The sequence below is a fragment of the Perognathus longimembris genome, chromosome 17, assembly GCF_023159225.1.
Source record: "Perognathus longimembris pacificus isolate PPM17 chromosome 17, ASM2315922v1, whole genome shotgun sequence".
NCBI lineage: Eukaryota > Metazoa > Chordata > Mammalia > Rodentia > Heteromyidae > Perognathus > Perognathus longimembris.
Genome location: NC_063177.1, coordinates 29,139,598 through 29,166,973, shown reverse-complemented (window position 1 = coordinate 29,166,973; position 27,376 = coordinate 29,139,598). Strand labels below are relative to the sequence as shown.

At 45.2% G+C, this 27,376-nt stretch overlaps 1 protein-coding gene and 2 long non-coding RNA genes across 14 annotated transcripts in view; 2 read left to right on the top strand and 1 right to left on the bottom strand.

Annotated features, from left to right (window-relative positions):
- Msi2 (musashi RNA binding protein 2) overlaps positions 1 to 27,376 on the top strand; it is a 369,528-nt gene that overhangs the window by 15,462 nt on the left and 326,690 nt on the right. The window lies entirely within an intron of this gene.
- Positions 11 to 11,948, top strand: LOC125365292. Its single transcript, XR_007213682.1, has 3 exons — positions 11 to 24; positions 9,831 to 11,232; positions 11,397 to 11,948. It is a non-coding gene; the product is annotated as an uncharacterized LOC125365292 (long non-coding RNA).
- LOC125365294 lies at positions 8,413 to 27,376 on the bottom strand. The gene is made up of 3 exons (XR_007213684.1): positions 27,365 to 27,376; positions 11,691 to 11,697; positions 8,413 to 8,959 (listed from the first exon to the last, which is right to left on the bottom strand). It is a non-coding gene; the product is annotated as an uncharacterized LOC125365294 (long non-coding RNA).

Sequence of the window (27,376 nt, the reverse complement as noted above, 5' to 3'; positions counted from 1 at the left end):
AGAGCCCTCTTTTTCCCAGTCCTGGTCTTTATCTGCCTGGGGGTAGTTCCACCAATGACTGATTTGAAAGCATCACATTCATTTATTTGTCACTGGCTGTGACAGGCAAGTTAATGCTAATGGATTCTTTTTTTAGCCTGTTGTCTGGGATGAGTTTCTCCCAAACGTCCTGAAATCTAAGGCATTAGGGGAATGTGTAACTTTTATGGCAGGGGAGGATTTAAAAGATAAATAGGGTTTTATGTGTATGGGCCTTACATTTAGGTTAGGGGCAAGAGCAGTGGGCCAGGGGGTGGGTGAGGCTGGGCAAGCATGGGGTTCTTTTTTAAGAAATCCATTCGGAGCTCTAAATTGCTGTTTCTGTTTCAATTATGTGACAATTTCAAGGGTTTAGAAAAATCTAATAAAATGGTCTTGATGATGCATTCTGGGGAGAGCGCTTCAGAAGATGCAGGAGAATAAATTCCTTGGGGGTCAAGAGATTCTCGTTTTTTCCACCTCAGGCCTTTTTTCGTCTGGGTTTTTACATTTTTATTGTTTTGAAGGGCAGGAAGCGGTGTAGGAATGCATTCAGGGCTCATCCATATCCTCCACTGAAATGAATTATTCTCTTTGGGCAATTGCAAATAGATGGGGCACTGCAATTTTTTTTTTTAAAGCTGACATATTGTAAACGACTTTCAGAGCCTGATTTGTGTGTGTAGTGATGTTGAATAAAGCACTGAAGAGAAGCCACCCGAGCAGGGCAGGCAAAGAGTGGGTAGGGGGCCCTGTAAGAGTATTTTTTCTTTTCTTCAGACAAAGCTTTTGATAGTTTCTCAAAGAACAGAAGTTTACAATGGAAGCCGGCTTTAGGGGCTGCCTATGGGAATGGCATGCAGAAAGGCCTAGTGTGGCAAAATGTGATGCTGAGTGACATTAATGAGGTGACCGCTCTGGTGGGAGGGAGGCAAAGAACCAGCCGAGTCATGTTCCCATGACTTATTCCTGGCTGAGTGTATCTCCTGCACGCTTGTGCGTGTGTGTGCGCATGCATGTATGCATGCACACTCACACCCTTTGTTTACCACATCTTCTCATGAAAGCTTTAGTATTGAGCCCTGTTGGGTGCACTGCAGGGTACACTACAGGGTGCACTGTTGGGTACACAGGCTCTGTGTGCACATTGACTCCTCTGTTTCCATGTGTAGCAACAAGGAAGTGTGGTAATCAAGGAGGTGTTTGGTTTTACTCCCTGGGACCTCTGGAGCCAGGGTGGGTGATGTGTAGGCCAACAATCACAGAACTGGATACTGTTAGCACACCTGAGGGAGCGTGTAAAAAAAAAAAATCCTCATTCTCACTTCTGAGAGGGATTGGATTGTAGGGACAGGAAAAGAGAAAACTTGTTGGTGTAGAGCTTTTTTTTTTTTTTTTCCTTAAAAAAAACCCCAAATCTATACTGATAATACGTCATATTGGCAGAATAAATGGGACATTGGAACAACGACTTTTTTTTTTTTTTTGGCCAGTCCTGGGCCTTGGACTCAGGGCTTGAGCACCATCCCTGGCTTCTTCCCACTCAAGGCTAGCACTCTGCCACCTGAGCCACAGCGCCCCTTCTGGCCGTTTTCCATATATGTGGTGCTGGGGAATAGAACCGAGAGCTTCATGAGTAGGAGGCAAGCACTCTTGCCACTAGGCCATATTCCCAGCCCTGGAACAACGACTTCTTAAATGTTTTGACATCTCAGAGAATATTCAGTATTTCTTTTTTTTAAATTTAATTTATTAATTGAACACAAATTTTTTGACAAGGTGTTGTGCAAAAAGGGTACAGTTACATAGTAGGGCAGTGTGTACATTTCTTGTGATATCTTACGCCCTGTTTTTCTATCCCTTCTCTAGGTTAGGTAGACATATATACAATATACACTGTATCAAGAACATATACAGTAGCCACGTGGCCACGCCCAAGAAAGTTCGCCTAGGGCTTTAAATGTAATGTCGATATTAGACCATATGTCGACAGTAGTCTTATATGAACGTACATACATAGCTTTTGAGCTGTTGTATTCCCGAGAGGTCAATTTTTGACCTTTATATGTTAATTGTTTGGTTTTAGTTACATACTGTTGGGTCGCTGCCCCAATCCTGTGGGGAATACTATTTGACAAGCAGTTTTTGGTTTCACAGACTTGGTCTCTACTGTCTCTCCATCTCCCTTTGTTAACAGTCATATATCAGGGAGATCATGCCCCTTTGTTTTCTGTGTTCTAGGCTTGTCTCGCTCAACATTATTTGTTCGAGTTCTGACCATTTCCCTGCGAATATTCTGTATTTCCATGTTTGTACTCTTGGGCAAGGATTTCCAGTTAAGAAAGAGAGTGACACTTTGGCTTTGAGCAACACTTTGGAGTTGAGCAGCCTGGGGAATGCAGACTTCCAGGGCAGGCCTCAAGAGTCCTTGGGCTCTATTGTCAACTTCCTTCATAAGAAAGCTGGGACCTTCACCTTTTCCTGTCATGGCAATGGGTTGACCTTCCATCAAACAGTGAGCAAGGGTTTGAAAAACTGATGTGAGATCTCCAGGAAGAAAGCTGGCTGGGGCCTAGGATATGATGGGTGGAAAAATTGTGCAAGCGCTGATGTAGCTTTTCCACTTGGTTCCCTCAGGGGTAGCTCTCAAACATGTCATTTATGTAGTTGGAGGCCAACAAACCAACAAACAAATGTTTTAAGCTGTGTAAGTAACACTTAATATAAACTAACCAGGTAACAGTGCCCTAGGCCTGTAATCCTATTTACTCAAGATGTTGACATCTGAGGATCATGGTTCAAAGCCAGCCGCGGCAGGAAAGTTCGTGAGACTTAACCACCAAAAAAGCTGGAAGTGGTGCTGTGGCTCAAGTGATAGAGCAGTAGCCTTGAATAAGAAAGCCAAAGTATACTCTGGTCCTGAGTTCAAGTCCTGGTATATACTCTCTCTCTCTCTCTCTCTCTCTCTCTCTCTCTCACACACACACACACACACACACACACACACACAGATACACACATGCCAAAAAAAAAAGAAACCATTAGTGGGTTCATAGTCTTCTCTACCTGGGGAAAAAAGAGTCAAATTAGCATGCTGTAACTTATGAAAGAATTGGGTTGTGAATCTCTGCAAGACTCCTACATGTATATGTTTTCTCTTCTGTTTTCAAAGCAGATAATTGGTTTTAGTGAGAACTTCTGACTTGATTAGGGAGCCCTTAGGAAATTAAAGTGTGTTTGAATTTCACAAGTATAATTTTAATTACACAAATTTTGCATTTTTCACTAGGGAGCCAGGTTCAGAACTTGTTTGCCTGTACTAATAGGGGTAGTAAAGCTGATTATCGCAGAATGCCTTCCTCACATCACTTTGAAAATAAAAAAAGATCCTTGGATTGGATGGTCATTTTCCCCATAGTACATGATGTTCAGGTTAAGGTCCATATGTCTCCCCTCTGCTTGTTAACAATGAACTTGCGTTGAGTCCACATAACTAGAACAGACCCACATCAGGGGGGTGGAGGTGGGGACCTCATCATGAATTTTTCTGCTGCACTTGCTGAAAGAATTCAATTAAAGTTCTTCTGAGTGCAAGTCTTGCTGGGGCAGCTTGTTTTTGGCACACTGCCATGCTAGCATGTCATGATTGCTTTTATCACCAAATCATCGTGTTTGCTCAAAGCCTGGCTGTCCCCGGTATCAGCTCTTCTGGTGGTTCCTTTTCAGCAGGACTCCAGTGGGTTAGAGTGGAAGGTGATGTGGAGATAGTCACTGAAGCTCTTCTCCATGCCCTGAGAGATGAGATGATGGGGTATGTATGTGTGGTGGGAGGTGGTGTGCAGTCCTCCCAGGCCTCCTAAGAGAAAGTCTGATTGTCTTAATGGGAGACGACCAGTATCTTCAGGGCTTTTCAGACAAACCTCCAAGTGTCGGCAAAGTGCTTTGTGGGTTGGAACTCAAGCATCCTCAGACATCTCCCCCTGTGCTTGGTCTGTTGAAGAGCTGCCCAGAGACAACTCCTCAGCCTTCTGGGCTCTTGGCACAGATAATGACAGGAGAGACTGAATGGAACAGTTGTTTGTGATAGAGAAATCTTGAAGCCAGGTTGTGAAGGATTCAGTATCACATAAGTTTGGGCCTGATAATATGGGAAAACAGAGTTCCAAATACAGTTCTGATGCCATCCTTTACCCCCTGTATTTTAACCATATTAGGGTTTCCACTCAGGATCTTGTGTAGGCTGATGCTCTACTGCTTGAGCCATGCCCCTATCCCTTTTGCTGGTTATTTTGGAGATGGAGTCTAACTTTTCTGCCTAGACTGGCCTTAAAATAAATCCTCCAGATCTTAGCCTCCTGAGTAGCTAGGATTACAGGAGAGAGCCATCATGTTTAGTTATTTTTATTACTTTAATTGGGGTGATAAAACTTAATCTCCAGTACTGGCTTCCTGAATTAAAATCCATGCTCTCCCGATCACCAGCTGTGGGATTTTGAACAAGTTTTCTAAGTCTTCTGTGCCTTGGTTTTGTCATCTATGAAATGGACAGGAGGTTAGCATTTCCTTTATGGGGTTGTGGTAAGGATTAGAGTTGACATGTTAAATCGCTTGGACAGGCGAGTACTGTGTTTCTGAGTTAGTTACTTTACGGCATTGTTGTGAATGGTGCTCTCCTTTTGCAAGTTTGGATGAATGTTGTCAGCTTGCTAAATTATAAGCACCTCAGCCTTACAGGTGTTTTCTTGTGTATTGTTGGAGAAATATAAAGGGATATATACACACAAGTGTGTGTGTGTGTGTGTGTGTGTGTGTGTGTGTGTGAATGAATATATGCAATCTGAGTAGAGAAGGGGTATAAATTGGATTCAAACAAGGGTATTGTGTTTTGTCAGACAAGCATGTGATTTTCTGGAAGCACAGGCTTTGGATTCAGTGTGCCCTAGTTTGAAATTTGCTACTGTTCCTAATTGTGACCTTAGGAAGATATTTAAACCTTACTGAGCTTCAGTTCTTCCCCTAAAGGAAATGAGGCTAGGAGATTTGTGTAAGTTAAATAAGACAATGAAAATAAATTGTCTGGTAGTTGACACTTAATGTTAATTCAGCTGGTGGCTTATACCTATAATTACTACTTAGATGGCTGAGATCTGAGGATTGTAGTTCGAAGCCAGCCCCGGGCAGGAAAGTTTGTGAGACTCCCATCTTCAATAAACTACTGAGAAAAAAGCCGGAAGTGGTGTTATAGCTCAGTGGTAGAGTGCTAAACTTGAACACAGGCTCAGGGACTGTGCCCAGACCCTGAGTTCAAGCCCTAGGACTGATCCCCCCCACCTCCCCCCCCCCAAAAAAAATTCTAAGACTCGATGTGCTAGCTTGTTTGTACCTGTAATTCCAGCTATTTGGAGGCATTGGGAAGATCACAATTGAGGCTAGCCTGGGAGAAAGTGAGATCCCTATCTCAAATCAGTCTGAGTGTGGTGATAATTGCCTGGGATCCCAGTTACCCAGGAGACCTAGGTAGGAGAATTATGGTCTGAGGCTAGTCCTGGGCACAAATGTGAGACCCTACTGGATAAACAACTAAATCATAAAAGGGCCAAGGTATATGGGTGAAATGTGAGGGCGTAGTTAAGTATGAAGCCCTGAGTTCAAACCTAAGCACTTCAGGAGGGAAAAGTTGGTTTTTTACTTCTGTAACTAGAAGTGTGTGTGTGTGTGTGTGTGTGTGTGTGTGTGTATGTGTACACATAAGCAAAATATTCTTCCACTTGAGGCACGACCCAGCAAGGGGGTCCTGAACAAGGCCTGGTCTCTAGCCCTGAACTTTTTGGCTCAAGGCTAGCTCTCTTAATCACTGATCCACTTCTGGCTTTTTGGTAGTTGATTGGAGATTTCCTGCCCCAGACTGGCTTCGAATCATGATCCTCAGATCTCAGCCTCTTATGTAGCTATGATTACAAGCATGAGCTATTGGCGCCTAGAATAGATCATTAAGTTTTGATCTATGAAGCATGAACCCTTTGGTATGAATAAGGAGTAAGCTTTGCAGAGCTCCAGGAAATGACCATTCTGCCATTGGCTTGAGAGGTCCTAACTTCTAGAACTGTTGTCAGGCTGGAAAAGCCCACATACATACCCTAGAGCCTCCTTAGAATATGGGTCTCCACACCCTGTCTGGGTAGAATTTTCCAGGTGCTGACTGGACCAGGGACAAGATTCTTACTGTAAGTATGCCAGTGGCAGGGAGTAGGTTGTATGTGGAAGTTGATGTGTGGAGGGTGGGATGAGAAGAACAGTAGGGTGGCCAGGAGGAGGGAAATGGTGGTGGATTACATTGACTAATTATAGGGAAAAAGCCATATTTGCTGCTCCATTAAGTGGTCGCTAGGCTATGAAACACTTTATTGTAATTAATGCAGAACCAGCAGCCAAGTGTTGGGTTTGAAGTAGAGGGTCTCTAGTGGTGCCTCCTCTGTTCTCTGCATTCATTGTCCCCTCCATTGTCCTTTGGGATGATGCTGGCCAGTTTTCTAGTATATTGTGACAAATCAGGATGATTTTTTGCCTGATTTTCCTCAGTCCTCCATAGGGGCTTTTGTATTTTCTAAGGATGAAGGAGGAGAGACAAACCCATGCTATCATTGCTATTCTCACCACAATCATTTTAATTTCAGCACATGAAAGTGGCAGGTTACACGTCCCAAGTCCATCGAGTTACGGGCTGTGTGGAGTTGTGATTGCTTTCCTTGATGATTTCTTGTTCAAATCAGCGGTGCTCTTAATTTTCCAGATGAAGTAAAAAGAAAATTGGAGACTCCCCTCCCGCCCTGTGTCTCTTCATCCAAGATTTTCTGAGCATGACTCTGATTTGGAGGGTTAATATTAATTAGGAGCTGGGTTAGACCTCGGTTACTTGATGAGGTGGCTTCAACTTTCGTGACAATTGTGGTTCCTTTTTGCACATCTCTACTTTTTTTTGTGTGTGTGAAAGTTTCTGGGTTTAGAAGTCAAAGGAATCAAAATGCAAGGAAAGGGGAAGATTAAAGGGCTGGCTGCTACAGCAGCACTTCCAATTCTCCTGAATGCGGAGGGAGGAACAGGGCCAGAGAAGAGAGCACGGGTGGGCTGGGCTCTGAGCTGCAACCCTCCCCAGCTGGCCATTGCTGCTTTTCTCTTTTCAGCAAGTAGAAATCATCTTTCTAGCTTTCAGAAAGGGGCACGACTCATTTCCATTGTTTCCAAATTGGATAATGTTTGAATTACTCTGAAGCACATCCCCTGTGAGTACCAGGTGACAAGGGAGGCACCTCATTTTTGTGCTGTGACTTGAGGCCCTTGCTCCAAGCTTTGCCAGTGCTGACTTGGTCTTTTGGGAGAGGGTGGCAACAAGGACAAGGATGTAGAAGAGCCAGTGAGTTCTTCTGTACCAGTGAGAGGAAAGGAGGCCTGGAGAGGAGATGACCCGCTCTCTTTAGGTGTGAGAATTCCAAGAATAGTAGAGACTTCTGCTTCCTAGCTTGGTGCTAATTAGCTGGATGTAACCTTGGGTAAATTCTTTTGCAGCTTGCCGCCTCAGTTTCCCCATCTGTTGTTGAGTGAGGAAGAATGAGGGGGCAGATGATGGCAAGCAGCCTTGTTTAGGGAAGAAAAGAAGGGGCTTAGGAAGCAGGCAGTCTTGTTTCTTTCTGGTCTTGAACTTGAGCCCTTGTGTTCCTGCTTGTTTTTGCTCTTAGCTGGTGCTCTTATCACTCAAGCAATGACTCAAGTCGAGCCTTTTTGCTGGTTAATTGGAGAGAGTCTTGAGAACTTTTTTTTTTTTTTTGTTAGTCCTGGAGCTTGAACTCAGGGCCTGAGCACTGTCCCTGGCTTCTTCTTTTTTTTTTTTTTTTGCCAGTCCTGGGCCTTGGACTCAGGGCCTGAGCACTGTTGTCCCTGGCTTCCTTTTGCTCGAGGCTAGCACTCTGCCACTTGAGCCATAGCGCCACTTCTGGCCGTTTTCCATATATGTGGTACTGGGGAATTGAACCCAGGGCTTCATGTATACGAGGCAAGCTCTCTTGCCACTAGGCCATATTCCCAGCCCCCTGGCTTCTTTTTGCTCAAGGCTACCTAGCACTCTACCACTTGAGCCACAGTGCTAACTTCGGGCTTTTTCTGTGTATGTGGTGCTGAGAATTGAACCCAGGGTTTCATGCATGCTAGATAAGCACTCTACCACTAGGCCACATTCCCAGCCCCTTGAGAAATTTTCTGTCTGGCTTAAAACTGTGATCTTCAGCTCTCAGCCTTTGGAGTAGCTAGGATTACAGGTGTGAACCACCAGTACCCATCCTGGACTAAGAATTTCCTAGCTGTAGAGCTAGGGGTAGAGCTCCGTAATAGAATGCTTGCCTGTCATGCACAAGGCTTTGGACTTTGTCTCCCAGCACTGAGAAAAGGGAAAAGAGAAGAGAAAGAACTTTCCTGGCTGTGTGACCTTGGGATGCTCACTTAACTTTGCTGTTCTCAATTTTTTTGTCTGTAGTGGGAAACTTGTCAGAGAGTGGGGACTGGAACTTGGGGCTTCTCTTGTATTTAACACTAAAACCAGTTCACTTCAGAAGAAGAGGGATCCAGGATGCCCAACCCTCAAGTGACATGCAGACCCTCACCAGGTTTAAGACCTTGTTTAACAGAAGGGTGCTCATTATGTAGAGTGCTTTATAGTGTGTGCAGGTTCTGCTTTTCATTGCTTTCTCACCCATTAGCCCTCCTGTTGGTGAGCTGACTTAAAAGCCATACTACTACTAGTTATTAATGTCTTGTGTGGGGCACAGGGGCCACTTGAACTCTGGGCAGAGGCTGTGCCTTTGGTGGCATTGCTGCTGTGGAGCTGGTCCTACTGGCTGCACTGGGTTTCTGGTCCATGGGCACTTGATGTTGCCACATTATTGCAGTAGCTCTCTTGAAGGGACAGTAGGAAGAGAATGTGCTTCAGGTTGGGATAGAAGGGGGTTCCATGCAAATGAGCATAGTACAGTCTATGCATAGTCAGCCCTTGGTGTCCTGGGCTCTACCTCCCAAGTGTAGGTAGAAAATGCAGGTAAAAATATTTTTAAAAATCATGTCTATAATTAACATGTACAAATGTTTTACTTGTCATTGTTCCTTAAATAATACATGGTGACATTTATACAGTATCTACACTGCATTTGGTATTATAAGTAATCTGGAGATAATCAGAAGTGTATAGGAGGACATGCTTAGGTGAAATTTTTCTATAAGGGCCTTGAGCATTGTTGGATTTTGGTATTCCTGGGGGTCCTGGAACCAGGATGTGAAATTGTTTAGGGTGTTTATAGGTCCTGAAATGGTACAACTGCTCCTTCACTAGCAGAGAGGTAGATGTGTAGATCAGGAAGTACTCTGGCGGGGAAGATTGGCCACATACAGAAGGGATACACGGGACAGAGGCAGGCCAGGCTCTACATAGCAGGCCTCATGAGCTGATGCATGCTGCTAGTTCAGCAAGCGTAGGAGTAGTTAGAGCAGCGTGGCTTTAGGGGAGTGTGATACACTGCTCCTCATGGGCTGGAGTGTGACATGTACAGGAGGGCAAGGGGAAGATTGATTTGCTCATTATGTAGCAAGTGTCAGGAGCTCCTATTCAGAGTTGGGCCCAGAGCTGGGGAGTATAGGACTACAGCTGTGACAAGGACGGCCCAGAGTCTACCCTTGAAACGTTTGCATTTGGTGAGGCATATTCATTAAGCAACTTACAGCACGATTCATGATTGAAGCACAATGCTACAAAGATGTGTTGATTGTTAAAGGTATTGTGGTTATTGGGAAACCAGGCCACCTGGAGCGGTTTGGGAGGGTCTTTTTGGAGAAGTACACCAGGGCTATGCTTGATGAGTGAACTTGAGTGGGGAAGGGTCAGGTGTATGGCATAGGCAGAGGGCAGCCAGGGTGTCTGTGGTGAGGATGCTGAGGGAGGAGGTGAGCAGTGAATCTAAGAGATGGACAGAGGCTGGATTAGTGTCTCAAATGTGTTCCTGGTACCTCTGCTGGATGCAATGCCTTGGCCTCCTGCTTCTAATTTCGAGCCCATCTGGGCCACTCTTCCCCTTTGTCTGATGGGCTGACAACATTACTTTTCTACTGAAATCTGAAGACTCACAGATGAACAGGATGCACAGTAAACTGTGTCCACCTTTGCACACCAAGAGATCCCTCAGTTTGCTCTCCCGCAGCTTGGTGTTGCTGCCCTCCCTCTGTCCCTGGGTTCTTGGAAGCCAGCTCTGCTCCAGCCTACTCCATCTAGTTCTTCCTATCCGGCCTTCCAGAAAATGCTTTTAAGTCTTGTTTCCAGTGTACTGTACCTTCATTTTTCCATGAATGAATGGTGCTCCGTAGAGACGCACAAGTTGCATTTACACGTGAGAGGTGTGTCCATCAAAGATGGGTGCTTGGCTTCCACCAAAACTTCTGTGTAAAAAGGGCTTTCTGTAGTCTAGCAGTCAGGCTGACTGACAAATGTCACAGCTAGCTAGTGAGAGTCCAGCTCTGTAGGATAATTCAATAAGTCAAAGCCAAGCACACACAAAAAAGATGTCCAGAAACTGATGGAGCAAGCCTGAGTGAGATAAAACATCCTGAATATGTATCTCCCATCCATTTTAGGTTGTACTGTGGAGCAAGGTTGAAGTGGCCAACTGTGGACACTGGCATTTTAAAATGTGACTCCCCTGAGATCAGAGCAGGGAGACTGGGAGTTGTCACTCCTGGGTTTGATTTTTGACCATGTTAGTGTACCTTTGCTTTAGGACCTTGGGGTTTTCCTGTCTTTGCTTGGGGTGATGGGGTCATCGCAAAAAAAAAAGTAAGGTATGTGTGGTGATCTTTTACTCAGAGGGAGCTCGTAGACAGAAACACACAGAAAAGGCTTTGAAAGGCCTTAGAAAGTGTGCTGGTGGTCCAGTGTTTTATTTCCCAAGGATTCTGGAATATCAGAAATGTGGAAATTTCTGTGTGTCAGCCTCCCTGAGCTGTTCTTTGGAGGGGCCATCTTGAAGGTGGCTTTTAGTTCTCCCCGTAGAGATAGGGGACAGGCCTGAAGAATCCCTGCCCCCTACTGCATAATAAATCTGATACTAAAATTAGTGTAGGCCTCCTACCGTCATTCTTGCTGAGATGCTAAAGGTGTGTGTGTGTGTGTGTGTGTGTGTTTGTGTGTGTGTAGGCCTCCTACCGTCATTCTTGCTGAGATGCTAAAGGTGTGTGTGTGTGTGTGTGTGTGTGTTTGTGTGTGTGTAGGCCTCCTACCGTCATTCTTGCTGAGATGCTAAAGGTGTGTGTGTGTGTGTGTGTGTGTGTGTGTGTGTGTGTGTGTGTAGCTTGTCTCTCAGGATTGTGGGACATTGCTTTGTGTCAGATAATTGTCCAGGTCTGAACGATCGATTTTGTATGACAGACTTTACCAGTCACCCTGCTTCCCCCGTCTCCTGTCATGGAAGGGTAGGAGTAGAGAGAGGGTGGATAGAGGGCAAATATTGTAGCATAGCTTTTGGGTGTGTGAGTCTCTGCCACGTAGGTAGATATTCCTTGAGAATCTTGGAAGGCTTTATAATTGAGTCTCATACCTTGGTGATGAGACATTAGTCACTTTCTCTGAAGCAGGGGTGGGGAACCTTTTTTCTGCCAGAGATCAGTTGGATATTTTTCACATCATTCTTGGGCTGTACAAAATTACCAGTACAGGTAGAAGGCTGAGGGCAGCCAATGAACAGTATATGTGTCTGTCCTGTCATGTACTGAATGACTTCATGGCCTTGATGTTTCCCACTCTCGCTAAAGCATCTACGTTAGGTTGTGTGGTGGGGAAGACTTTGCTCTTAGAGATATCTGTAGAAGGCATGCAGCATACAGGGCAGTTGGATGTCCAGCTAGCATGCAGCATACAGGGCAGTTGGATGTCCAGCTAGCAACTGATAATTGAGAAGGCATCTGGGTACCTTGGGGTGGTGTGTTCTGTTATTAAAAGAACAATGCTCACCTTTAGCTGCAAACATCTGTGATGGAGTTGTATTTAATTTTAAATTGCCCATGTCCAGCAGCCCTCTGTTACTCCTTAAACAATCAAATGTTTTTACTCTTCCTGCATCTGGGAGCTTGCCTTTTTGGGGAGCTTGGGTTGGGGGCTGTGTGCCCCTTCCTTACTCCCTTTTCCCTTTCAAACTCATCAGGACTTTTAGAAAGCACTATTTGGTGTGGGGTGGCATTCCCTCCCATAAAACTTTCTGGAATGAGTGGTTGGGAAGTTTATAAGTAGAGGCCACACGGGGTCAGTCAGTAATGTTAGTCCCTGGGCTGAAGTGTTTCCTTTGTGGGCAGAACCCAGAAGTCGATTTGTATGGCAGACCCTTTAAAGAGTCCATAACAGCTCTCCCCAATCTCTCTGCTCTCACTTCAGGGGGGGCTTGATTTGTTGGTTATAATCAGAAACAGATTTTGGACTCCTGATGCATTAGAGATGTGTTTGAGACAAATGCCAAGCCTGAAGCCACTTAAAGACCATGCAAAATTATATTTAGTTACAAAGGGAGAGAAAGGGGGGGAGGGGCACATGGGGGAGGGGAAGGTCAGGAGAGAGAAAGAGAGAGAAAAATAGTCTCTTCCAAATTCCCTAAAGCAAAAACAGCCCTCAAACACACATACTCAATTCAGGCTCTGAACATTTGGTTCCAGAGCTTGCAAAGCCAGTGCTGCTGGGCCTCATGTGGGAGGACCTGCTCAGTGAAGGGTGTCAGAAGGACAAGGACACAGTGACCTTCCGGGAAGCTCAGCCTTCAGGTGGTGACTCCCTCAGAGTCTAGGGGCCTCTGTGCCAGGCCCCACAGTGGAGGGTGGCATGTTGGTGAGGATTCAAAAGGACCATTACTGTTGTCCAACCTGACTGTGTTTCTGAGAGACCCTTGAGTTAGGAACTGTTAACTGCTCTGGATTTGTAGTAGTCTTTGAAAGGACCCAGTGCCAACAAAAATGGCCAACTGGAGGGGATTGAAGAGCAGATTCTTAACAAGAAGCCCATTGCTTTAGTTTTTCTGGACCAGCACAACCCCAAGATACAGTTTCTTTTTTCACTTCTAAAAAGGAGCCCACAGAATTGAGCAATGTCCAAGTATTGGTTTCGTTTTATCACTGTCAGTTTCCCCCCTTCTTTACTATAAGAGTCAAGGGAGTTGGCCATGCCCGGCCCTCCACCTGGTCTGGTTGTCTTGGTGATGCCTGGCTGCAGTTTCCTAGGTGGCCCTCAGTTCAGCTGTCCTTGGAGCTAAGGCCTTGTGTTTGTCTCCACCCTCTCCGATGTGTGCTGTGCAGCTGCTGGCCCAGAACCCGCTCACACTGCTGTGTCTCGCACTCCAAACAAAAAATAAACCTAGGTGCTCTATGTATGTATTTTAGGGGTGCGTATGTGTGGTTTTCCTCTCGACAAGTTTGTTCTCTACAGCTGTGCAGTCACAGCCCACTTTGAAATCTGTAAAAACATTTTTTTAAAAGATGGGTCTAAGGGGGAAGAGACGTTGGGTTTGACTGTTAACACATATAAAACATTAATGCCAATTAAAAAATTCATTAGAATACTGTAGGAGATAGTAATGAAAGTTTAAAAAATGTATTCTCTCTCTCTCACGTTCTCTCTCTCTTTCGCTCTCTTTTATCCTCTTACCATGGGGCTCAGTGATGTTGTCTTCTTTCTCTTGGGAGATGAGGAAGGCTTGCTGTCCTCTCTCCCCTAATTGATGCTAGTCTAGTCTGTGAGGTCCACGCTACTGCTGCTGGGGGTGAAGGTAGGGGAGATGAAGAGATGAAGTTGGCCAAAGGTTTACCAAACTGTACTCTCAATCAGTTGGAATTAAAACTTTTTTTTTTAAGCGCTCTGGGAAAGCAAGTTGGTAACAATGCATCAAAGCTAATGAGCTAAGCAGAGTTTTGTTTTCTGAATTTACTCTTTATAAGCTGCCTCTTTCTGAAAACCTAATAGGAGGAAGAAGGGGAAGTTGTGTGCAGACTAGTTTTAGTGTCTCAGGGATTTCTTTCTTTTCAACTTTTGAAAAAAGTTGCATCTCTCTGCTAGCTCACTCCTTTTTTTAGATAGCTAAGGAAGTGGGGTGCTCAAGGAGTGCTCAAGGTGCTGGCCCATGTGCCACATGCAAGATGAGCTAGCAGCACATGCTGTCAGGAGAGTTCAAGGTTACCCATGTTTCTCCTTGTTCTGGGAAGAAAGCTTTCCTTTTTTTTGGGGGGGGGGTGTTCTTTTGCCATTGTCTTTCAACAGCAATAGAATAAATAGATTAGCAGCTTGGCAAAACACAAACCAATGGAATGAACACAGAAGTTTGCAGTGACTGTGAAAGTCACGTTAAACTCTATCATTTCTGCTGCTCCAGGGAGAGGGGGGAAAACTGGCAATGGTCGGGACCTTTCAGGGAGGTGGGTGGGGGGAAGGGGGGAATAGTTGTGTGCTGTCCAGCAGCATTTCAATAAATTTCTGTAGTCCCTGGTACCCACAGTTGTGTCTGGGAAGATTTTGTGTTCTTAGTAGCTGTTTTGAATTCTGTGGTCTTAGAACTGGTTGTTTAAAAGCAGTTACAGGAACATCTCCCCAAAGAAGTATTCCTGTGTCACTGGAACCCTGTTTTCCCAGCAAGCATCATTATATTTTTAGAAATGTTTTCTTTTCTCATTGTATGTCAGATAGCAAAGGCTCTGAGTATTTTCTCTTGTGCAGTTTTGATTTCCCCGAACAAGTGTTTGGTTGGGTGAAGGGCTATGGGGAGGAAAAGAAAATCGAAAGATATTCCTTGTCACATGAATCATGTGACTCAGGGTATTGGATCAATACCTTTTCATCCAAGGTGGATGGAGTGGGAGAGGCCCTCTACACTCGATCTATTTCATACCCTACCATTTCTGATGAGGGCCAGGGCAGGGTCATGCTGTTCAGATTAGCTAGCCTGCTTGCTTACTGGCAAGCAAGTGTGGATACTCTCTATCTGTCTCTGTTCCCTCCTTCTGATAAGTGATTCCTGTTTTATTTCTGGGATTTTGAGAGACAACAATATGACTAATCCCTCCCCTCCCTCCCTCCCTCCCTCCCTCCCTCCCTCCCTCCCTTCCTTCCTTCCTTCCTTCTTTCCCTCCCTCCCTCCTTCCCTCCCTCCCTCCCTCCCTCCTTCCTTCTTTTCTTTCTTCCTTTCTTTATCTTTTCTTCCCTTCCTCCCTCCCTCTCTTCTTCCCTCCTTTTCTCCCTCCTTCCCTGCCTACCTTCCTGCCTGCCTTCCTTCCCTCTGGAAACAACCCACAAATAGATTAAAATTTTTTTCAAAGTAAGCACACATTTAAGTGTTTTTAAGTTGGAAAACACTGATGCTTGGTGGAGATTTTTTTTTTTTAAGCTTTAGTTTCTCATAGAAGCTGTGTGTCCTTGTGTTTCCTCGAGGGTCCTAATAAGAGCTGCTGGTCTAAGTCAGTTTCTGGGAATCATTGATTCACTAATTGCTCATGAGCTAGTCCTGGCTTCCCCCTCCTGCTGAGAGTACTTTTGTCCTGGCTCTTCTGTGAGGAATTTGACAGATTTCTGGAGTGTTTAAGAGGTAACCAATAAAGAGGTTTGGTGTGCCACTGTTGCTAATTGTGCTTCTCAGAGGTGACCATATCACTGGGATCTGCCAGGGGCTGCCAGGCCTGTGACCTTTCCTGCCTTAAACTGCAGGGCTCAAGGTCGCTGCTCTGACAGAGTGTATTTCCCAGCCCTTGGAGGGCCTCAACTTAATTTGTTCTTTTCCTAAGGCAAAATGACCTTCCAGTAAATCTGCCTCCTCCCCACCAGTGAACCAACGGAATGGGGAAACTTGTGTTCTGTTGGGGCACGTGAGGAAGCCACCCAGCAGTGCTTGTTAAGATGCCAATGTTAGGTTAGGCTTCTTGGGAAATTAGTATGGGAGGCCCAGAGGACAGCTGACCTGGGTATAGCAGAGGCCTAGAGAGGGGCTGGACTTTATGGCAGTGAATGATGAAGTACTGTTTTTCTTGGTGTTGGACATTCAAAAGAAAGCATCCTTTTTTTTTTTTTGCCTTTCTAGCCATGGTCTCCATATTCCATAAAGATGTGGTTTTGCAAAGCTCTGTTCTTTTTTTCTGTGATACCTATACCTTTTGTTCTTTTGGTGCTGGTCATGGGGCTTGAACTCAATGTCTGGGCGTTAACTCTGAACTTTTTTGATCAAGGCCAGTGCTCTACAAGTTGAGCCATACCTCCAGTTCTGGCTTTTTGGTAGTTAATTAGAGATGAGTCTTATGGATTTTCCTGCTGTGGCTGGCTTCTAACCTTGAACCTCAGATCTTAGCCTACTAAACAGCTAGGACTATAGGCGTGAGTCACTGGTGCCCAGCTTTTGAAACCTTTTTTTTGTAATATGTTAATATCTGAGGGCCTGTTGGGGAACCCAAGAATGCCTCAGGGCCGTGTGGAAAGTACAAATCAATGAACATCCAGCCCAAGGGGCCACTTGTGTAGTGTCTTGGAAACCTTGCTGTGCCTGAGTTTGGAATCCAAGCGATCTATAGCTTCCTGTCCCACCCACCTGTCCTTACCACCATTCCTTATTGGCTGGATTTGGAGAGGATGCAAGGGACAGAGAACATATTATGTGTATTCTGAAGGGCATATGGGTCTGACTTGCTTTCTCAGCCCCCAGAGTGTGGTTATTGGTTGCATTGATGTGTGGTGTTCTGGTTTGCTTCAGTACCATGCACTGGTAGGAGCAGGGGCTGTTGGTCAGTTAGGAGGCTTTTGGTATACCTCTGCCTTGAGGAAAGGCAGGGTGTATTGTTTCAGCAGGGTAGGGATGGAATCAGAGGCCCGAGCTCACACCCTAGACAGCAGGACAGAGACACTATTGGCAGAGCAGAAGTCTAAGTGGTGATGGAACCCTTTTCCTAAAGAGAAGGGCGAGGCTGGAGGGAGGATGTGTAGGGTAAGGCAGGTACCAGGAGCAGGAGGCCTAGGTGGATTTGGAGCTTGCTCCTTCTTTCTTCTCTCCTCCTGTCTCAGGTATGCAGTTTGGGAGGAGAGGCAAGTATGATATGGTTGATACAGACAGTATGGTAGATAGAGCCTGTTCTTTGGAGACAGGGATTGAATACTGGCTATGTGGCCTGGCTAAGTTCCATAGCCTTTCTGTTTCATGTGTGCTGTCTTTAAAATGAGGCTGAGGGACTGGGATGTAGCTCAGTGGCAAAGCGATTGCCTAGCAAGTGCTAGGAAAATGGAAAGACAAAAATGGAAAGACAAAAAAAAAATACCGTTAAAAAACCAAACAAAAGGGCTGGGGATATAGCCTAGTGGCAAGAGTGCCTGCCTCGGATACACGAGGCCCTAGGTTCGATTCCCCAGCACCACATATACAGAAAACGGCCAGAAGCGGCGCTGTGGCTCAAGTGGCAGAGTGCTAGCCTTGAGTGGGAAGAAGCCAGGGACAGTGCTCAGGCCCTGAGTCCAAGGCCCAGGACTGGCCAAAAAAAAAAAACCAAACAAAAAAACATTTTAGGCTGGGAATGTGGCTTAGTGGTTAAGTGCTTGCCTAGCATGCATGAAGCCTTGGGTTCAGTTCCTCAGTATCACATAAACAGAAAAAGCCAGAAGTGATGTTGTGGCTTCAGTTGTAGAGTGCTATCCTCAAGCATAGAAAGGCTCAAGGACAGAGCCCAGGCTCTGCGTTCAAGCCCCAGGACCAGGAAAAAAAAAATGAGGCCGAGAAGACTTGTCTGGTGGGCGTTGGAAGCAATGGGACATCTTGTAGAGCACCTCGCCTGGTTTTGGAACAGGAAGAAGAGTGTGTGTTGCTACCACACTTACCAGTCTGTTCCTTCTGCTTCCGTGTGCTAGGGGGTCACAGTGTGGCATTATTAGGAGGGTTTTTTTTAATGCCATTTTCTCCTCTGCAGAAATTGAGGCTCTGCAGAATTGAGGGATGACCTCACAAAGTTCCCACTTACCTGTGTCACCTCCAACAGCCCCTCCCAGAGTGCTAGAGATTGAAGGTGCAGCTCCTCGGCTCGGAGTCAAGGCTGGATTGATGTCTAGACTACACATGGCATTGGTGTGGATTCTATTACTTGCTTGGTTTAGTGGGGTGGGGATGAGGTGACAAGAGGACCAGAATCTATGGGAAGATTGTGTTGACATCTTTAATTATTGAGTGCTCTGACCCTGAGTTTCTCAACCTTGCACTGTTATGTTGGGCCAGGTAATCTTTTTCGTGCGTGTGTGTGTGTGTGTGTGTGTGTGTGAATGGGGGTACATTGGGGTGCTTTATTGTAGGATGTTTAGCAGCATCCCTGGCCTCTACCTGGTAGACAACCAGTTGCCATCTCCCTGCTATTATAAGTAATGTCCTAGGAGGGGTGAAGGGAGCCTTCCTGGTTGAGAAGCATTGATGGGACACCATATGTGGTTTACATCCAGAGGGGGAGAGAAGTCACAAATACTGTGAAGTTCTGTAACATATATTGGACCCTGGCCAATGAAGTATTCAGACTTCAACAGTAGGAAGGTTCCTGAAAAATGTCACCAGACCTAGGCTACTTCAGGTTACCAGCCAAATGCTTTGGGTTTGGTGCCCCTGTCTTCAGTAGCCCTCTGTCTCATTTGATTAAGTTTCCCTGTCCCTGGGCCAGCATCTCTGGGGAGCCTTTCAGAGCTAGAACTTTAACAAGAGTCAGTAGGCATACAAGGACTCTGGGCACTCTTGTTTGGGCTTGAGGAGATTGGTTACATACTTATAAATTTGATTTGCCCTCTGTTCACATTTGTCACTCAGAGGAACTGGCTTTTCTGCATATACTCAATGGACTCTTAATTTAATAAAAATTTTGCTTGTCAGAACTCTGTGGTCCTCTTTTCCGAGTTCCACCCTCACCCCGTCTCCTGGTCAGATGAGTCTAGAAGGAATTGTCAGAGATTTTGGTTGCTTGTCCAGAGATTTTCCTAGGCTCTGATTAAAGGTAAATTATCCAATGAAAGTTGAATGTGTGTGCTGCGCTTGTAAAAAAGTCAGATGTGTGCCGTGAAATCCACCTCAGTGGCCTGGCTTGAAGGAAGAAGCGCGATGTCAGTTACAGGGGGTGATATTGTTTTTTTCCCAGGGGTAGGGGTTTGGCTTCCCTGCGGCAGGAACACAGCCCAGAGTACCATGCTCTTATTCTCCAGCTTTTGGTAAGCAAGCGAGTAAGGAGCGTGTGAGTGGGAAGCTCAGAGTCACGACTAACCTGTGGCCCAAGTTGCCACGTAGGAATTTCAGATGTTGAACTTAGGGGAACTGGAGGGTTCCAGGTGATGGAGGTGGGATCCTGATGTCTTGGTGACTTTGCCTCCCTTTTATTTAGAATCAAAAACTTGTCTAGCTGGACCAGATATGGGGAGTCTGGCCTTGGACAGGCACAGTTGTAGAGTTGTTTAGTGGCAGTGAGCACTGACAGGGACCAGACTGCCCAGCTAGTTAAAAAGATGGGCCAGCTACCTCTGTGTGCTTTAATTTTCTCTTCTATGAGATGGGAGTGAGGGAGCATCCTTTCAGGGTTGTTGTGAGGAGCTAGTGCAAGTTCAGGTTGGATGCTCAGCATGAAGTCACCCTTAGGTTGTTAGTAATATTATTCTGTTGTAATGGATGGTTAACTTTGCTGGTCAGGTTTGGTGACAGTGGTGGTTTCTTAAACCTTATTGTCCAGAAAGATCTACTGGCCCTTTCCTGGCTGGGTTGAAATCAGAGTCTTTATAGGGGGTGGGGGTAAGGGTGGGGGGGCGGCATAGTGTCCAACAATCTGTTGACCACCTCAAGTGACAGTGATGCCTGGGGTCTGCAGATAACTCCATGACTCCTCAATGGCAGTACTTTTCAGATTCTGTAAGGATGAGAAGGTCATGTCATCACAAGAGGAAGTATATCCTTTTCACCTCTGCTTACTTGGGAAGTGCTTCTGTCTATTCTGAGGTCATCATTTGGGCCTTGGTTCACATGTAGAGGGGTGTGTGTATGTGTGTCCATCCCTGCTCATCACTGTCCCAGGATCAGGTCCCAATTGCATAATGTCCATGAAGTCAGCATCAGGGGAGAGAGGAATTGTCTCCTGTGGCTTGTGGCCTGCGGCATCTCCCTGTGCCTGCTTCCTTTGGAGCCAGCATCCCACACCCAGTTCTTGCTTTGCTGGTAGGAGCTGTATGCTTGTTTTACAGGTTGGGTCTTTTTAGTCGGTAACTGGTATGTGTGTGCATGCATGCATGCAAAAGAAAACATCAAAATGTTTGGGGAGTGTTTTAGGAAAATAGCAAGGAGCAGATTGCCAAGATGGCTTATATGTTTCTCTTTCTTTCCCTTTTGCTGGGTACATGTGTGATCTGCATCCCGGAGTGTGCTGAAATACAGCTTTGGCTTTTCGTACCCCAACTGTTCTTTAACAGCGGAGAGGATACAATTCAACACCAATAATACTGAGCAATAAATAACCCAGAGAAGATGAATAGCCTTGTGTGGTGGTAAATTAAAGTTGATTTATTGCACATAATATATACAGGTGCTCCTAATGTAATTAAGCAGCGAGGCTTTTAATGCTGCAGAATCTGAAAGAAGACCCAAGAAAATTGGGTCTTAATAAGGCTTATTGAAATAACAGCTAAACATGCTGCTTAGTACTATTAGGGGATGCTGAAAGATGGATTGGTTCTGCTTCTTCTCCTGTGTGGAAAGACACACCTGACCTTTTGTCAGTTGGACCTGTACTTGAATGGCTTTCCCTGCAGGACGATGGATTCTCTTGGGCTGTCTGCAGTTTGGCCTTGTCCGTCTTGTGGCCAGCCATCACTTGTTTGGCCATTGAACAGCTTTCTCTAAGTGCAGGGGGAGAGAGTGAAAGGGGTATGGGACTCAAGACCCTGGCCTCATTAGCATTACATTCTAACAGGCCTAAATGAGAAGGGATTTCTTTATGGAGTAAACTTACTGATTGAGTTTCCACCATGGGCCTGCCAAGCACTGACTAGTGGATGGGAGACAGGGAGGAAAACAAGAACAAAAAAACCAGTCCCCATTCTCAGGGAGGCTAGCAGGTGAGGTGGTGGCTGTCTTAGTGTACAACTGCTGAGAAATGAGTAGAGAATATCATTGAGGCAAGGAGGATGCAGTCACAGAGAAAAGTGCACCGCAGAAAATGACCGAGACCAATGTATTGGGAGCTGAAGAGGTTTTCTGGAAATGGAGCCTTTCTGTGATTGTCTTAGGAACTTACTGGGTTGCTGACAAAAGTCCCAATGTGTACCACAACCTTCCTATAAATAGACCTGCACTTTCCTAAGTGCACTGCAGTTTAAGAAAGCCCACCAGACAATACCCTGATTGCCAGGGGGAAAGACTTCCCACTGTCAAAGGTTTTAGCTTGAGGTCCTTTTCAGTAATGATCTGATCTTTGACCCCTCCAAATAAAATACTGTTCCTTTGTAGAGGTCCTCTAATAGAAAAGCTGAATGTTTGAAAAGCTCATTGTTTATCCTCAGTAAAGTTACAAGCAAAAGCCCATCTACTTGGCCAGTGGTATTGAGCACCAGTAGTTTACAGAGCTGCTTCTGGAGGAAGCCAGTGCCTGGGTCTGCAGGCGAGGCTGGGTAGAGATCTTCTTTAGGGCCCTGCTGTGGAAGGGCTTTCCCTGTGCCATTGCTGTGACATTTCTGCTTACTGTTCCAAAGGTGTGTACAGCCTGTGTTCCCACTGTGCCATCAGTGAGGTTCCTGGCCCTGGGGCTGTTGGGCTCTTGAGAGCCAATGGTGGAGCCCCTCCATACTGTACTGCTCCCCCCCACCCCCACCAAGTGCATGACTGTGCTTTGCCAGTGTTTGATTATTTGAAGAATAAGAAGAGGCTCAAGTATCAGATCAGAAATTTCCCTCTGGATATATAGCACATCCTTTAAATATATAATCAGGGCATTCATTTATTTATTTTAAAGGAACATAATCTGTTAGATGTTGAAGATGGATAGGCAGTGCATGTGGACTTTTCGCTGTCACCTCTGTGTGTGTGTGTGTGTGTGTGTGTGTGTGTGTGTGCACATTTCTATCTTTTCCCAGGGGTGTGGGAATTGGGGTATAAGAGGTGGATACTACCTGGCAGTGATGCGAAAGAGGGCTTCTGGTGATGGACTTCTTTATTTTTGAGGGATAGAATGAATCCTAGACCCAGCAGTATCTAGCTCCTTTTTATTCCAGTGAGCAGGATGAGAGAGGTGCTTCACAGAGCATCAATCTTGCCTCTGTTTGCTCAATATAGCCCTTCAGTGGGTCCTAGGGAGCATCTGCTTTTTTTCTTTTGGTAGTAGCATTGGAGTTTATGCTTGCTAGGCAGGTGCTCTACCACTTGAATCACACCCCCTGCCCTGATTTTAAAATGCTGGCTGGGTTGTAGGGCCAGCCATGCTGCTGGTGGCTATGGCAGATTAACTAGTGAAGGGTATCATTGGGGTGGGTGTGATGGGAGAAAGATTCCAGGAGTGGAGTTTATCCTTAGGCAGCTCTGCTGTCCTGTGGACTGTTTCTGAATGTGTCAATGAAAACAGCTCTCCTGCCTGCTAGGTGAAGAAGTGAATGTGTTTATCCAGGTCTTGCTAGCTGCTAGCTGTGGGTGGCTCTGTCTTCTTTCCCAGCCGGTCACATACCATCCTGCCACAGCCACAAGTCAGTTGATCCCTTCTTTGTGCTCCCAAAGGACATGGCAACTTGGCAGACAAGGAGGCATTTGTTAGTTGCTTTCTTCATTTATTATTCATGCAGCTAGTGGTAATTAGCATTTAGTGATGTAGTTTCTGGGGGGTAGTTGAGTTTTGCTCACTAGTTGAACAAACATTTGTTGATCCCCTGCCTTGGGCTGGATTCAGGGCATGGCTCATATGATTTCCCAGACTTGTACAGAGCCTCATTTGCCTTTGAATGTATAGTCTGCATTCGAAGACCACTGGGTGGGAGTTAAATCAACAAGTGAAGATGCTGAAGCAGTCTGGAAAGTTGGGTGAACTTCCTAGAAGTAGTGACCTTTGACTTGGGCCTTAGAGGAAAGAGGAACAAATTGGGTTGGGATTTGGCTCCCCATGGTGGGTATTGAGGAGAGCATCTTCGTGCCCCCTTCTCAAATCTTTTGTCCCTGAGGAGACATGAATACATCTACCTAACATCACCCTGTTTGTTCATGGTTGGCAAGGAAGGGAGAGAGGAGGGTGTATAAGTTGTGAACCTGAAAAAGAGAGCAAGCACCAGAGCTTAGGGCTTGGCAAAGATGACTTTGTCAGGGTCACGGAGCTTTGCCATGGCTACAGGGTCTTGCTGTAAATAACTTGGAACCCCAGCACTTGTGGCTCATGCCTGTAATCCTAGCTGCACAGGAGGCTGAGATCTGAGGATTATGGTTTGAAGGTAACCTTGTGCAGGGAAATCTGAGACTCTTAACTCCAATTAACCACCAAAACCCAGAGTGGAGCTAAAGTTATAGTGTGTTAGCCTTGGGTAAAAAAATAAAAGCTCAGGGACAGCACCCAGGCCCTGAGTTCAAGCTCCAGCACAGGTACCCACCCCCTAGCCTCCCCCCAAAAGTCACTTTGCTGGTGCTGTTAAAAGTCACTGAGCTTTGGGGGAGATTGTTTCTCCTTCTTGCATAGGTGAGGAAAGTTTTGAGAGGGTCCCCTAGAACTGGGATAAGCTGGTATTCGGGTGCCTAGCTGTGTGTAGCTGCCTCTCTGGTTTGTAAACTCCATTTTTCTTTGTTCTAGCCAATGTTTTATTACTGATAGGAATCGCTGAGGGGCTTAGAGGGAAGGGGGAAAAGGTTTCTGTATAAACAGCTGTCTTGCTGACTCTGTCTACAAAGTGGATTTTATAGCTAAAGAATTTGTTCTTGCTTTAAAATGCCAAAACAGCACCGTCATTTCCTGAGCTGAAAGAAGGGTCTTGGAGAATATAGAGGCCTTTTCCTCCCATCTCAAGCCTTTGATTGGGGGTGGGAGGGACAGGAGGAAGGAATTCCAAAGAACTTTCTTTGAACCAGTGATTGCTACAATAACCTCATGCTAAGCAGAGAGCATTTTTCTTGACAGAGTTTGAGTTACAGATTCATGAGACTTTTCCTCTTGTTTGCTCTACCTTGTGTTCTGGTTAAAAAGTCCCAATCTTCTCTGGTCATCACAGCTGACTACCTGCTTAATGTTTGCGTGTAGACATTTCATTTTCTTTTTTAATGCAAGATTTCATCATTGCGTGATCTTAGATCGTTGCTAGCCCTGAGATTATTAATAAATTGAGATGGCTAATGGTGTATGACTCAGAACATATATTTAAAAACAAGTTGCAATAGAAATAGGTTTTTTTACAAAATTAATTTTTTTGTTCAGCTTCTCTCTTGAGCCTTTTTGTTTGAAGCTAGTTTGCTTTGTAGTGTTCCTAGATGCCCCAGTGCAATTAACATAAATTACTTTAAAATGCCAGTTAGTTGCTGTGGAGAGAGGCCAGGGCTGGGGCTGCTTATGGAGGGTTAAGAGGTTTGGTCATTGTCTGGGTTTTTATCTTCCTGTGGATCAGATTCTGTTCCCTTGGAAGCGGCAGATTGTGTCAAAGATTGCTGGCTTTGATGCAGAGAGGACAAGGATTAAGGCTTTGCCCTCAGTCCCAGAACATTTTCTTACCAGGGAAGAATAGATAATAGTAAAATATTTGCTTGTTTCAAAGTAAGTCTTGTCAAATGCAGTGTGGTGCCCTCGCTGGAATTCTACAACAGAATAAGGGTATCAGTGGAAAACGGGTGAAATCTAAATAAAGTCCAAATAATAACATTGAGGCCATGTTACTGTCCAAGTGTGACCAATGTGCTATGGTTACGTAAGAGATGAACATTAGGGCAAGTTGAGTAAAAGGTAAGAGGCACCTTCTAAATTATCTTTGCATTTCTTCTGTCCCCAAATATTTTGGCACTTTTTTTGTGGGGGTGGGAAGTACTGGGTTTGAATTCAGATTCAAAACTTGTACTTGCTAGTCCTGTACCTGCTAGTGCTGTCCCACTGAAGCCATGCCCCTCAGCCTTTTTTGCTTTCATTATGATCAGTTTTTTGGATGGAGTCTTGTTCTTGGACCAGGCAGGCCTGGACTGCAGTCTTCCTCTTTATGCCGCTCACATAGCTGGCATAACAGGTTCATACTACCACACCTGGCTTTTTATTGGTTGACATGAAATCTCCTGAACTTTTTGCCTAGGCTAAATTCTAGCTGCTAATTCTTCTGATTTCAACCTTGCACTTAGCTATCCTAGGATTATAGGCATGAGCCACCATGCTTGGCAATTTTTTTTGAGAGCTTGTTTGGAGGTTCTAGCAGGGGAGCACAGCTACTCGTATACCCTTGACCAAAGACCGGTCCTCCTCTACCGGGGATGGTTGTCCTCTTCGACCGAGCACGCAGCTTTGGGAGGGACGTACATGGAACGGTGAGGGAGGAAGGGGACACCCGCCTAGTCAGCCAAATCAGCCCAATCAACCCTGGCGATCAATGGGGTGACAGATGTTGCAGCCAGATTGCCCTCTTTTGGCAATTTTTTTTGAAAGGCATGTTTGTGATATTCTTTTAGCTTGTTTAAGCCAGGTGCTGATGGCTCAATGCCTGTAATCCTAGGCTACTCAGGAGGCTGAGATCTTGAGGATAATGGTTCAAAGCCAACTTGGGCAGGAAAGTTCATGATACTCTTTTTCAATTAATTACCAAAAAACTGGAAATGGCACTGTGGTTCAAAGTGGTAGAGCACTAGTCTTGATCACAAAAGCTCAGGGACAGAACCCAGGCCCTGAGTTCTGCCCCAGGACTGGTATGAAAAAAACAGGAAAAGATTGAATTTGGTTTATTTACATTCAAAATGATGTAACTGTAGAAAAGAAAGGTTTTTACATTTGTTGCTTTGGAGACTGGGAAAGTAAGACCTGAGGGGTCCTAGAGAGCTTGAGCAGTCCCTATGGTGGCTCACCAGTTCTGCAGTTCTGCCCTAATTCCACTCCACTCACATGCATACTGCATCTTGTAATACCCCCCCCCCCGCCCCATTCTCCTCTGAGGACCAGATAATTGCATTTTTTATATTATCTTTGTTTACTCTCATTCTCTGGGCATGAATTTTACTAAAGCAGCCAGATTAGAAGCTTCCTGAGAGTTGAATTTTGTCTTCCTTTCCATGCCAATAACATTTCCTGACTCGAGATATTACATCACCATAATTAAAACATTAACATTAGATGATTTATAGCATTACAATGATCCCCTTAAAGCTAGTAGGCCCTCACTATTACTATCAATGGATTAGAATATATTTCTCCAAATCTATTCTTTATATACCACATACAGTTGGCCAATGTGTGAACTTATGTGTATTGTTTTTCATTATGCTTATTTCAGTTAGTGTAGTACCTCGTTACCTTGACATAGCTGTGCTTCTGAGAACTGTCTCTCTCTTTTGTGCAGGCCTGTGTTCAACTAGTGATAGGCCCTTTACAAACAACTGAATTGTTTTAATTGTTTATGACGATTCAGCACAGCCAAGTCATGTATGTGCTGATGAGAGAAGGTTCAGTGTGGTGTGCCATGAAGCTTTGTGGTGCTGGGAGGGAGGGAGCCATATTCATCTGCTGAGTACTTGAGTCAGCTTCTTGGGATGGATGCAACCTTAGGGTTTCAGGCAGACTTTTAACACGTGGTGAGAGAGTATGCCATGTAAGTGGAAGCAGTGAAGGGTTACTTCTTTGCAGTTCAAGGAGATGACTTGAGGTCTTATGTTGTCCTTAGCTGGAGTATGGATTAGTTAACCACACAGGTAGAAGGAAAGGAGTAGAAGTAGAGAAGAAAGGGGAGCAGTTTACCTGTTGCTTTTAGGGTTTCTTGGAGTGGCGGAGAAATGGAGGATTTTGTAGAAAATGAGTTAAGCGCAGACAAAACTAGAAATTTGATGGGTAAAGTCTTTTGAAGAGTTTCTTTGAGAAGAAACCTGTTTTAGATTACTGCTACCATAACAAAATAATGGAGACAATCAACTTACAGAGAGAAAAGGTTTATTTAGGCTCACATACAGTCTTGGGAGGTTTTAATACTGTGGTGAGGTAGCACATTGTGGCAGGAGTATGTGGAACACTAAAACTGCTCATGTCATGGCCAGGAAGAAAAGAAAAATGCAAAAGACGGGATCCCTAGAGCACACCCCTAATGACCTAAACACTTGCTATCTCTTAAGGGACCTACTACCTTCCTTCC